The following is an 11,884-nucleotide window of genomic DNA, read 5'->3' as shown; positions in this document are numbered from 1 at the left end:
CTCTCCCCCCCGCCCCCACCCTTCTCTCTCTCTCCCTCCAGCACCCCCTCTCATTATAAGTTGGCTTTCTCCATGTATCTGACCTATAGAAGCTGAGTTTTACATTTTCAGAGAAAGAATGAAACCAACATTCCCATGAAAGTTGTCTGATTGGTCAGCACCCACACCCGGACCAATCAACTGTGGCCCCGCCCCGTAAGAAGTTGGTGGCTTCCTGAGGAAGCATTTTGAAGAGGGTGGACAGAAGTCCCCAGAGGGAGTACGATGCTTCTGAGCAAGTGATCTCAGAGATGTCCTTGTATCTTTACTTCTGGTGACATCCGGACTCACCTCTAACTCCTCGGCCATCTGTCTTTGTACATGTTGAAGAATGTGGTGGTGGGTGACATGCAGTGGAGTTCAGAAGGCCAACCTCCACCACTTATTGACCCTTTGACCTCGCCAATTCACTTACCCTCCCGGAGCCTGAGTTTCCTGGGCTGTAAAATGGGGATAATCATCTAACCTGCGGGGTTGCTATAATCGTCCAACAAGGCCCTGATTGTGAGAGCGCTGGCATGTCGCAGGTTCAGATTCCTTTTCATGCAGTTGGGGAGGGGCTGAAGAGGAGCAAGGGCCTTAGGGGAGTGTTGTTTCTTTACCTAAGTCCTAGTGACATGGGTCTGTGCGAAGTCAGTGAGCTGCATACTCATAATACATGCACCTTTCAACACGTGTCTTATACTTTAATTGAAAATGTCATAAAGTCACCTGGCCTGCGTGAGTCAGTTAGTTGGAATGTCGTCCTCTGTACCCAAAGGTTAGGGGTTCATTTCCTGGTCAGAGTGCATGCAGGAAGCAGTGATCAATGTTTCTCTCCGTCTCCCTTTCTCTCTCTCTAAAATTATTTTTTTTTAAATGTCCATGGGTGAGGATTTTTTAAAAAGTTTTATGAAGTCACATTTAATTTTTTTAATTAAAAAATTTTTTCATAGTGATTAGACATTTATATAACTTACAAAGTGATCCCCTGATGAGTCTTGCACCCACCTGATACTATACATAGTTATTACAACATCATGACTATACTAGAGGCCCAGTGCACAAAATTCATGCACTTGGGCACAGCCTGCACCTTCTCACAGTCTGGGAGCACTCGGGGGATGTCCGACTGATGGCTTAGGCCTGCTCAGACATCAGTCAGATATCCTTAGTGCTGCCACGGAGGCGGGAAAGGCTCCCAACACCACCACTGCGCTCACCAGCAGTGAGCCCGGCTCTGACTGAGCAGTGCTCCCCTGTGAGCACACTGACCACCAAGGGACAGCTCCTGCATTGAGGGTCTTCCCCCTAGTGGTCAGTGCACATCATAGTGACCAGTCGTTCTGCTGTTCGTCAATTTGCATATTAGCCTTTTATTATATAGGATACCCTATGCTGTACTTTACATCCTGGGACTATTTTATAACTGACAATGTGTTGCAGATGCATTTTAAAAAGAAGGAAGAAAAGAAAGGAGACAGAACACCTGCCGTCAGAGGACCTCAGAGTGAAGGGAGGCAGTCCTACTCGGGGAGTTCCCAGTAGATGGGGCCCTGCACATTCACCATGATGACCATTTCACCACATTAGAGAGGACTTTAGGTGAAATAAGGTGAACATGTCTTCTTTGCATAGACATGAATTTATTGTATTTTAGTACAGATATATAACTGCAGCCTTGATTTCATAGACACTATGGGTGAGACAGGCTCCTAACCAAGAAGGTCAGGAGGCAGCAGAATTGCCGTCTCCTGGGCTGGCCATCCCAGGACGGGCAGAGCCTGCTGCTTCTGGGGGCCAGGGCCCAGCCCTGGAGTCTCTAGGTGTTCATTTCCCTCCTCCTGCCCAGCACTGGTCCCCATGGAGAGGGGCCGTCTTCTCCATGTGAAAGCCAGTCAGGAACTCCCAGCCGGACCCCGGCCAGAGCACTGCCAGCGGGTGGCCATCTCCTTTTGACAGCCAGGACAGCTGTGAACACGCGGTCAGTGGTCATGCCAAGCTGGGCCTTCACGTCCATGGCTCTGCCCACACTGTTGGCTCAACTTCCTCTCGAACTCACCTCCCACATCTCCAGAAATGGCAGCTGGCCCAAACCCGAGAGCTGGGGTGACACCTGGCCTGGCCTCTCCCACACCCCCACATCCGTGGGTCCTAACCGGTGGCCATGCGCAGACAGTGCCGAGATCATGAGGGGGGTGTTTGAATGACAAATTTGGGTCCCACTGACCTCCATTGAGTGGACATGAAAGTCGCACTGACCTGACCCCCCTTTCCGACCTGCCAGCCACCTGCCTTGTTCCTCGAAGCCAGCGCCTACAGAGCAGCTTCATTTGCGGTCTCCCACATCACAGCCCTGAGAGGCAGGGTTTGGTAGATGAGTGAAAAATGGGGGTTCCCCAACTTCTGTGAGACCCAGAGACCCAGAGGGATGCCCGTGATGAGGGAGACGGGCAGAGCCGGCCCACACGGCAGCAGCAGGCCACCTTGTCGTGGCCCCTGTCTCAGGTGGAGTCGGAGAACCTCAGGAAGATGGTGGGGCCACAGGGAACACCGTTCTCCGAGGGCAGGTGCCTGGGCTGGAACCCCACAAGGCGGTCGCTGCACTGGCCTGGGGGCGGGGGCAAGGGGAGTCTGTCAGCCGGCCAGTCTCGGTGGGTTAAGGAAAGAACCTGAGCTCTGAAATCAGAGAGGCCTGGGTTCCAATCTCAGCCCCTCTGGCCAGCTGTGCCACTGGGCACACGCCGAGCCTGTCTGTGGTTATTTCCCCATCTGAGGGCGGGGGGATGACCGTAGCTGCATTCTGCATGATGAGTACAAGTCAGGCAGGTGAAAAAGTGAGAAAAGAACACGTCTGGCAGGCAAAATAGCACCTGCAAGGGCCTGAGCTAAGGAAGACAAAATGCTGGGGCTAGTGAGGGGGGAGGAGGGCAGTGAGAGGGGCCTGCGGAGGGAGCAGAGGCCCACACACCAGAGCTGAGGCCTTGAGCCTTTTCTGACCGCCAGTTAAAAAACAGTCCTGGGATGTAACGTTCAGCATAGGGCAGTGATGGCGAACCTTTTGAGCTCACTGTGTCAGCATTTTGAAAAACCCTAACCTAACTCTGGTGCCGTGTCACATATAGAAATTTTTTATATTTGCAACCATAGTAAAACAAAGATTTATATTTTTGATATTTATTTAAATGCCATTTAACAAAGAGAAATCAACCAGAAAAAAAAATGAGTTTGCCTGTCACTTCTGACACGCGTGTCATAGGTTCGCCATCACTGGCATAGGGTATATAGCCATAATTAGAAATGTGTTTTACACGGTAACATTCTAGCACACACATATGTATCTTATAATTAAAACGAAAGTCTCAACCCGCCATAAAAGATTCTAGTCCATAGTACATGCGATGCACCCCAATTTTTTCAATTTTATTTCATCGTTTCTAAAGAGACAGCTCCAGTCGACCAAGCTGATTTCTAATGAGCTGTGAGCTGCGATCGGAAAACACGGATCTAGCGGGAAGGGAGCAGTGTGAGCAGGCCCCACGCGTGCACACACACAGCATTGCGGTCTCGGCTGTCATTTCGCACATAATCACCGTCACGGCGTGTGGGGAGCCAGGTGGCATCGCCTCCTGCCCTCGTGTCCCCCCCTGTGCAGGCACAGCAGACGCCCAGGCACGTTTGTTCGTTAGAAGCAGAGCTGAAGCCTGGGAGGGACGGGGCCACCACATTGGCAGGTGCGAGGAGCCCGAGGGGGACCCGCTGACCACCGTTCCGCTTACAACCCTTCACCCCAGGCAACTGGAATGGGGACAAGGCTGGGTTTAAGGAGGGGCTGAGAGTCGGGAGCGGGCGGAGGACGGGGGGACCGGAGGCCGCTGCTGGAGACTGCAGGGCTCTCTGGCGGGAGAGGACTCGGGGCTGCAAGGACGCGGGGCGGGCGGCCGGAGCCGAAGGCCGGGTGTCCGGGCAGGGCGTGCGGTGTCTGGGCAGGGCGTGCGGTGTCCGGGCAGGGCGTGCGGTGTCCGGGCAGGGCGTGCGGTGTCCGGGCAGGGCGTGCGGTGTCCGGGCAGGGCGTGCGTATGCACCGCGGCGGGGGCGCCTTGCACCGCGGTCCGCCGGGGGTGTCCACGTCCGCGCTCGCGAGGCCTTCGAGGATGGCGGGCCCCGAGAGAAGAGGGCCATGTGTGGGGAGCCCACCGCCTGAGGCCTGTGGTGCCCCGGAAGGGCCCCGCGTGGAGGCCCCGGGGCGGCTGGGACGGAGAGTCCCCGCGCGGAGGCCCAGATGTGCGCGGTGGAGGCCGGCGCAGAGCCACAGGTGGCAGCTCCCCTGGTTGGCGTGGACCAGGCCCTTTTTGGCCTTTGCTCATATTGTATCTTAAAGGTAGGAGAATTCGGCGTTAGGTATTAAAGTCTTTACTCCACTGAGGTCTGGAAATACCGTCCTCCTAAGGCAGTGGGGCGCTTCCTAAAGGAAAGCCATGAAGGGTGGGACCAGGAAAGGGTCCAGTCCAGCACACAGACACCTTTTTCATTGACCCCGGTCCTAGTCAGAAATGGCTGTGAAAAAACAAAACAGGCGTGTTGATGGGAGTAACGTCAGTACGTCATGTAAAGAAAAGGGAAGACTTAAGACCCAGGGCTAAATCTTTAGAGGGTGGTTTTTCTTTCTACCTTCGTTTTGTTTGTTTCCATGAGGTAGCTTTGGCTGGACCACTATGGAAATGTTTGATAACCATCAGATGGCCCTGGGTTAGAGTGTAGACTGTGTTGCAACAGAAGACACAGATTTTCTCGATGCCAGCGAGATGGGAGACGACATTTGAGGTAGCACCATGGAGTGACCTTTACCTGTAGACCAAATATAATTTTAATTTTCTGTATCTGGTATTTTTTCAAATTAAATCTTTATCGTTCAGAAAACAAAAAAAAAAAAGGAGGGGCCGAGTGGCCACCTGTAGGAGGGGAGGCGGTGCCTACCCAGGACTATCCCGGGGACTTGAAGAGCAAGTGTACACAGAGCCCATAGCTCAGCAGCGACTCCAGGAAGAGCAGCCAGCGCTGGGAGTGCTCAGCGCGTGCCTGGCACTCCCTAACCACTGACATCTACCAGCGCGTTTAATCTTATCAGGACCTTAGGGGGTGAACATGTATTGGCCCTAGTTTGCGGCTGAGGAGCTAGAGGCTCAGAGATGCTGACTTCTCCAAGATCAAAGCTCGGAAGTTGTAGAACAAAGATCCCAAGGCAGGCGGACTCCACCAGTAGGTACTGCATCGCAGAAGGCGCTGGATAGAGGTGGTTCCCGGTATGATTTTTGGGGAAGAGGTTGATAAAACGATCATCCTTAAGGTCTTTGCAAATCTGATGTTCCAGAACCCCAAGGGCTGCAAATGGGCTCCCCTCCCACCCGGCCTGCTGTCCCCCATGCCCAGGTAGAAAGGGGAGGGGAGAGAGATGGGGAGGATTACAGGGAAAGGGGCAGCTAGCAGGGCAGTTGGTGCCATTGATGGTGAAGTGATGGTGGGAGGGATGCTGGTGGCAGACTGGAGAAATGATAAGGGACATGGAGACAGTGGTCAGAATCTGCTCCCTCCAGGGCTCCTGGGATGGAGGTGGCTGGTCCCAGGCCCAGCAATCCATCCTGCACCCAAACCTTCTACTTGATCCCTCAACCTCCCCCCTCCTTCCCTGTCCACTGCAGATATATCCCCACGCGAGATGAATGCCCCAGGGAAGGTGCCACGATGAGTCCAAGCACAGGGCAGAAATGTGAGAAAGGGCTGTTGCTAGGGAGCCTTTGCAGGAGAGGGGCAGGGAGGGGCAGGGAGAGCCCCGAGCACCCTGGCATTAGGTGGCTGGCAGGAATGACATGCAAACCCTCAGGGGCCAGGACTTGGAAGGAGCCACTCAGTGACGGCGGGTTGGGGAGCCTGCCTTTCCGAGGCTGTTCCCTGGGACCCCAGTGAGCTGTCAGCTCACCACAGATCTGCTAGGGGACAGTGAGGAGGCAGATTCCCGTGTCCACCACAGCCAGGCAGCCCTGGGTCAGTGGCCTGAGCGGGGGAGTCATCAGAGGTCAGAGGTCGTGCCATGCCTTCCCCAGCCTTGTTCGTAGTCATCCTGGACATTTATATAACTTACAAAGTGCTCCCCTGGTGAGTCTTGCACCCACCTGACACATACATAGTTATTACAACATTATGACTACACACCCTATGCTGTATTTTACATCCGGGACTATTTTATAACTGACAACGTGTTGCAGCCACATTTTAAAAAGAAGGAAGAGAAGAAAGGAGACCGAACGTTTGCCTCCTCAGAGTGGTCTGACTCTAGCACAGGCATTTGACTCCCCCGTCCTGGCTCCCTGTTCACGGGGCTCCCCGTGGATCCACATAGCCTCCCTCAATTTCTCCTCCAGAAACAGTGGCCCACTCGGGAACTTCCAGAAACTCCCTCCCGTTCTTGACCGGTCTCCCCTTTAAGCCCCCAGGCCTGTCATGAGGAGCCAGGCCAGGGCTCCTGTGCCTCTGTCCTGAGACCCTGTGGGGGCTGGGAAAGGGCAGCGGGCAGTGGGGGCAGCGGGGGCTGAGCAGGTAGGACAGGCCATGGGGAGGGTGTTTGGACCGAGCTGGACTTGGCACAGCCCAGGTCTCCTTGGCCGGGGAGTGGGAGTGCTGGGGTTTGGGCTTGGGTGGCAGAAGGGTCCTATGTTCCAGGCTCGGGCACATCGAAGGCCAGGGAATCTAATCACCAGGCCGAGATAAGGAGCTGGAACCAGGCCTGTTCCCAAAGTCCCAAACCAAACACTGTAATGGATCCAAGAAGCGCCCATCCGACCTCTTCACCTCCCCCCGCCCCGCCCCCCATGCCCACTAATTGGGCCCCAGATGGGTGCGGTTATGGTCTCAGGCCAGATGCCAGCCAATCTAGCTTGGAAAGGTGGGCCTGAGTGGCCGTGCGCAGCCTTCCAGGGCTTCCCCTCTGCTCACCTGGAGGAAGGGCGGGGCCAGAGACCTGGAACAGGGAGGGAGCCGGTGGGCAGCCACACCAGCTCTCCCCACATCCTGTGGTCTGAGCAGCTTGGCTCCACATCCTGGCTACAGGGCAACCAAGGCCTGGAGTAGGAAGGGGGACCCCAATTCTCAGGGAGTCCTCACGCACCCAGCAGCCAGGGAAGAGAGGCGGGATCCAGAGGCCTTGGACATCCCAGACCAGCCCTGCTCTCCTGGCTGCACATCCTCTTTTCCAGATACTGAGGGTGTCTGGATCGGTCTGGCTGAGTGTGGCCCACCTTCCGAGTCTGGGCACCCTCCCCCACCCCACCCCCAAGTTCCCGAGGCTCCAGGGGGATTTCTGAGGGTCTTGTCTTTGTCCCTTTGCAGGAGAAGGTGTCATCCCTGCTCCTGCTGGCCCAGGGCTCCCATGGCTCGCCCTCCAGGGGCTCTCTGCCCACATGGACCACCCTCTCTGTGCTGACCTCCCCCCGGCCTGCTCTGGACATCAACACCCCTCTCACCTGTGGCCTCGCCTCCTCAAGCCCCAGGCATGTGATGGAGGCTCGGCACCCAGATCGCCCCTGGTCGTAGGCCTGGCAGAGAATGGACAGCAGGTCGCAGGCTCAGGTAGCAAGGCGGGGCTTCTGCAGGCCTAGCCTGGCCTGGTCCCCGGGACTGTGAGGGCGGTGGAGCCCGCAGCCCTGGGCTGCCAGGACCTGCTCCCCAGCCCCTGGCCCAGTGTCCCCAGGGCCTCCTGCTCAGTTCTGCCCCTCCTTCCCCCACATTCCTTCCCCCCCTCTTTAAAGGCACGTCTCCCTGCCAGGCCTGGATAAGGAGCAGGCCCCAAAGCTCAGAGCCCTCCTTAATCCCCCTTAATCCCTCCTTTCCCTTTTCCCACACCCTGCCCCCACCCTCTCCACCATGACTTCCAGAACACCCCCCACACCTACCATCTCTCCTTTTCCGCTGCTGCCCACCAGCTCCAAGCCACCATCACTTCCCTCCTAGATGACAGCAGTTGCCTCCCAACCGATGTCCCCCTTCTGCCTTCCACACCCTCCCTGCCCCACACCCATCTCCACACAGAGCCCAGAGCCATCCTATTAAAACTCGCGTCAGATCCCCTCTGCACTGAACCCTCCAGTAGCTCCCCGGTCCTCCCCCTGTGCCCTCTCCCCTGGCTCCCCCCTCTCCCACAGACCATCTCCTTTGACCCTTTCACCTTTTCCCAAACCCTGCAGGGCCTTTGCGCTCGCCTTGCCCTTTGTCTGGGGCTTCCTTCCAGGCACTCAACCTCTGCTCGATGTCAGCTCCCCAGGGAGGCCTTCCCCATGTGCCCACCCCTCACATTACCCCTCTGCGTTTTCTCCCAAATCGTCTCTTCCCTGAACTTAATTGCTCACTTAATTAATTTGCTGGTTAATCATCCCACCCTCTGTAGCGTGAAAGTTCGTGAGGAAAGGGGCCTTGTCTGTCCTGCTTGCTTCTGTGTCCCCCGCACCCACCTCAGTGCCTGGCACAGAGCAAGTCCTCGCTAAATATTTCTTGAGTGAGTGGATGAGTACATGTCTGCACCTTGTCTGAGCCCCACAGCCTGCTGCTCTGATCTACATGCAAGCACACAGCTCTCTCTGCTGTACCACCTTCCCCAGTCACCCTACCCCCGGCTCCTCTCCTCCCAACAGCTCGGTCCTTCCCCTTCCAGCCCCATTCTCCAAGCTGATCGCCAGAGCCCACACTCCCATTCCTTCCCCAAATCCTCCTCAATCTTCATGGTCCACCTCCTTCAGCCAGTTTCCCCACATCACCCGCTGTTGCTATGACAACCATAACAGAGCCACGCTTGGGCTCTGGGCCAACCACCCACTGAGCACTTTATTGCATGTTCTTATTTCCCTTAATAGACGAGGAGGCAGGTTCAGAGAGGCTGGGTGATCTGCCCGAGGTCACACAGCGATCAAATGGTCGAGGCACGCGTTCCATAACCCTGTCCCGTGGGAGCCTCACTTCTCCAACGAGGCTGTGAGCTTTGGGGAGCCAGGGCTTTGTCAGGACTCAGCCCACACCACCCAGGTTTTGAATCCTGGACCCGCTGTGTCTGACGCTTGCTTGGGAAATCAAGGCCACTCTACGTGTATGGCTGTGCACCATCGCAGGCACTCACTGCATACACTGCTAGGTCCCTCAGGCCCTTTAATTCCAGGAGGAAAGGAGCTCCATAAGGAAAGAGGCCAGAACCAGCCGGGCCCGGTGAGGCAAGGAGCTTCAAATAACACCCGGGATTCTTCCCCCCCCACTCAGCCTGCTGCCCCCTGCCCTCCACCCTGTCTCCGATCTCCTCTCAAGCCCTCCTCGCTCTCCCCGGCCCAGGTCTCATTACACTTACATTCCTTTTCCCCAGTGTCCCATCTCCTCGCCCCCACGTCTTGTCTGGCCACACTCTTTCTGGTACCCTCTCACCCAGAGGGAAATGGGGTGAGACTAAAGGGGGACAGGTGGAGGGAGGTGGCAGGGAGGGGCAGACCAGAGGGAGAAGAGACGGCTGCGGACTCTCCATCCATCAGCAGGCACCTGGTGGGGTGAAGGCTCCCCCATCCCTGCACTGCTCATGAACTCGGTCATTATATTAACAGTCCCTTTGGAATGAGCATAATGACAGCCTGCACCTGGAGTACGCGCCATGCTCTCATGCTGACCTTGCCAGCCCCTCTCCACGGGCATCCCTGGGGCCACAGGCTGGAATGGCCAACCCCGGAGCAACTGGGACCCCGAGAGAAGGGTCCACCTGGTGAGCAAGGCAAGAGGCGGGAGGCTTCTACCAACCGCTGGTGGGCAGAGTGTAGCTCCCGGAAGAGCTAAGCTGAGGCTCCAGCAAACCCGCATTCCCCACCCCGCCCTCGCCCTCGGAGCCTCCTCCCAGACCCTTCTCCTCCCCGCTGCCAGCCCCCTGGCTCCGCTCTCCTCATCGTCACGCCAGAGCCGGGGCCGACATGTCAGGACAGACCCAGACTAACAAGAAATGTCACCTGCAGGAGTGGACAGTTCGGACTTTGATTTAAGGGCCGAGGACTGCGAGTGTTGGCATGGGGAGACCAGGCCAGCTCTAAAGTCCCCAGAGCCAGAAGGGCCATGGCATGGGATGCTGACTCAGGCAGCATGAGCAGAAGTGCGTCCACAACAGGAAGCTGCTGGGCCGAAGGCAGGTGAGGCTCACGACGCGTCGTCGAAGGAGAGCACAGAGGGTGGACGGCTCCCTGGTTGTGAAGGAGAGAACCACGTGCAGGTAAAAACTTCTGCCCTTCACTGAGCACTGAGACGGGCCCGCGGCCATGGTCCCACGGGCAGGCGTTCGGATCCTCACTACGTTCCTGAGGAGGAGCTGCTACCACCCCCACGTCACAGATGGGGAAACTGAAGCGCAGGGAGGTCAAGTTGCTAGTGGGTGGTGATGCCAGGTAGCAAAGTGCAGCCCCCTGGGTGTGTGTAGATCCGAGGGCAGAATTAGGACCCAGTGAGAGGCAGTTTAAGGACATCAGGTGACCCAGATGGAGAGAGGACTCGTGACGTAGTGAGCCTCCCGTCCCAGGAAACGTGTGAGCAGAAACCTAACAAACATCTCTAGGCTTCCTTTTGAAAGGGATCCCCTGGTGGGACCTAGCTCGGCTGACCTGCGAGGTTCTATCCTAGACTCTGATTCTGTAGTTACAGAGCCCTGAGCGGCCCACACAGGCCCCTCACCCCTGCCTCCGTGCTCCCTCCCTGCCAGCCGTCCTCAAGCCTTTCCGGAGGACCAGGGGTCTTTCATTATAACCCCCTCCACCTGTGAGGAGGACTCCCCTGGAAGGTATTGGTCTGAGAGCAGCCCAGAGCCCAGGGAGGTCCTGGCCTGAGTGAGCCTCCTGTGAAGCCGAGATGCCGGCAGGAGAGGCCACAGGAGCAGGTGAGCGCACCCATCGACAGCATGAAAGGCATCAGGAGAGCGTGTGTGTTGGGGGTGGGGGGTGCAGGGGGAGGGCTAGGTGCTGGTTAGGCCCCAGGGGGCATGAGCTTCCCCTGGTGCTGCCCAGGCAAGGCCCAGGCTGGGAATGCGCTCAGTGGGCGCCCTCAGGAATGTGGGAGTGTGGCCCTGCAGCTCCCTCCTGCCGTGGGCAGCACCCAACACGCCATCCCTGCAGCCCACCCGAGGGAACAGCCTCTCAGGCCAGGCTGGGAGCTGCAGCAGCCAGACAGAGGCTCCGACTGGCATGCAGCCCCAGCTCCAGCCACTAATTAACTGCATGGCCCCAGGCGAGTCACTTCACCTCCTGGCCTGCTTCCTCCTCTGCAGGGCGCTGATAACGATCCAGCCCAGTGAGCCCGAGATAAGTGGTGGAGCTGCCTGTGTTTATACCCTTTTAAAGCGCTATCATTACCCAGGGGTGGGCTGGAAGGGGCCCTCCCGTCTAACCTGAAATGTCACTCCTGGACAGGATGCCGCTCCTCTCCTTTCCCGAGGGCAGCCGGGGAGTGGGCGGCCTGTTTCTAAAGAGGAGAACTGAGCACTCAGCAAACAGCCACCGATGTGAGCGATGATCTTTGGACAAACGGATTCCATCTGCGCACCACGCCCTGACGTCAGCCGGGCAGGCTCCAACACAGTGGTCACCCTCCTGGGCATGGTTCCCACCGCCCCTTCCTACCAGGAAACCATCCACCCACCCACCGGCGGAAAACTCCTGCAGCAGCCTCGTGGGTCAGAGGCAGGGACCTGGAGAGGGGACAGGGAAGGTTGGCGGCCACCCTGGGCGGGGAGCAATTCCTGGGACATGTGTCCGGACACCCCTTCCTGCCCCACAAACATGTGCAATAAAGCAATTGATTTGCTCCGGGG

The 11,884-nt window shown here is 57.2% G+C and overlaps 2 long non-coding RNA genes across 6 annotated transcripts; one reads left to right on the top strand and one right to left on the bottom strand.

The window, feature by feature from the left end:
- Positions 1 to 3,216: 3,216 nt before the first annotated feature.
- LOC139013220 (uncharacterized) lies at positions 3,217 to 11,613 on the bottom strand. 2 transcript variants are annotated; one of them, XR_011471950.1, is made up of 3 exons: positions 11,462 to 11,613; positions 4,690 to 4,866; positions 3,217 to 4,575 (listed from the first exon to the last, which is right to left on the bottom strand). It is a non-coding gene; the product is annotated as an uncharacterized lncRNA (long non-coding RNA). The 2 variants fall into 2 exon arrangements; XR_011471949.1 differs by lacking the exon at positions 11,462 to 11,613 and adding an exon at positions 7,536 to 7,606.
- Positions 5,132 to 11,864, top strand: LOC139013219 (uncharacterized). Of its 4 annotated transcripts, none has more exons than XR_011471946.1 (5): positions 5,132 to 5,277; positions 7,402 to 7,641; positions 9,648 to 10,217; positions 10,781 to 10,954; positions 11,484 to 11,864. It is a non-coding gene; the product is annotated as an uncharacterized lncRNA (long non-coding RNA). The 4 variants fall into 4 exon arrangements; XR_011471948.1 differs by lacking the exon at positions 5,132 to 5,277 and having other exon boundaries at positions 7,127 to 7,641; positions 9,648 to 9,802; positions 10,047 to 10,217; XR_011471945.1 differs by lacking the exon at positions 5,132 to 5,277 and having other exon boundaries at positions 7,127 to 7,641.
- The last annotated feature ends 20 nt before the right edge of the window (positions 11,865 to 11,884 follow it).

This window comes from Myotis yumanensis, unplaced genomic scaffold, assembly GCF_028538775.1.
Source record: "Myotis yumanensis isolate MYYU_CA2020_CCGP unplaced genomic scaffold, mMyoYum1.0.hap1 SCAF_6, whole genome shotgun sequence".
Lineage (NCBI taxonomy): Eukaryota > Metazoa > Chordata > Mammalia > Chiroptera > Vespertilionidae > Myotis > Myotis yumanensis.
The sequence above is the reverse complement of the archived record's forward strand: the minus strand, read 5'-3'. Positions and strand labels throughout refer to the sequence as shown.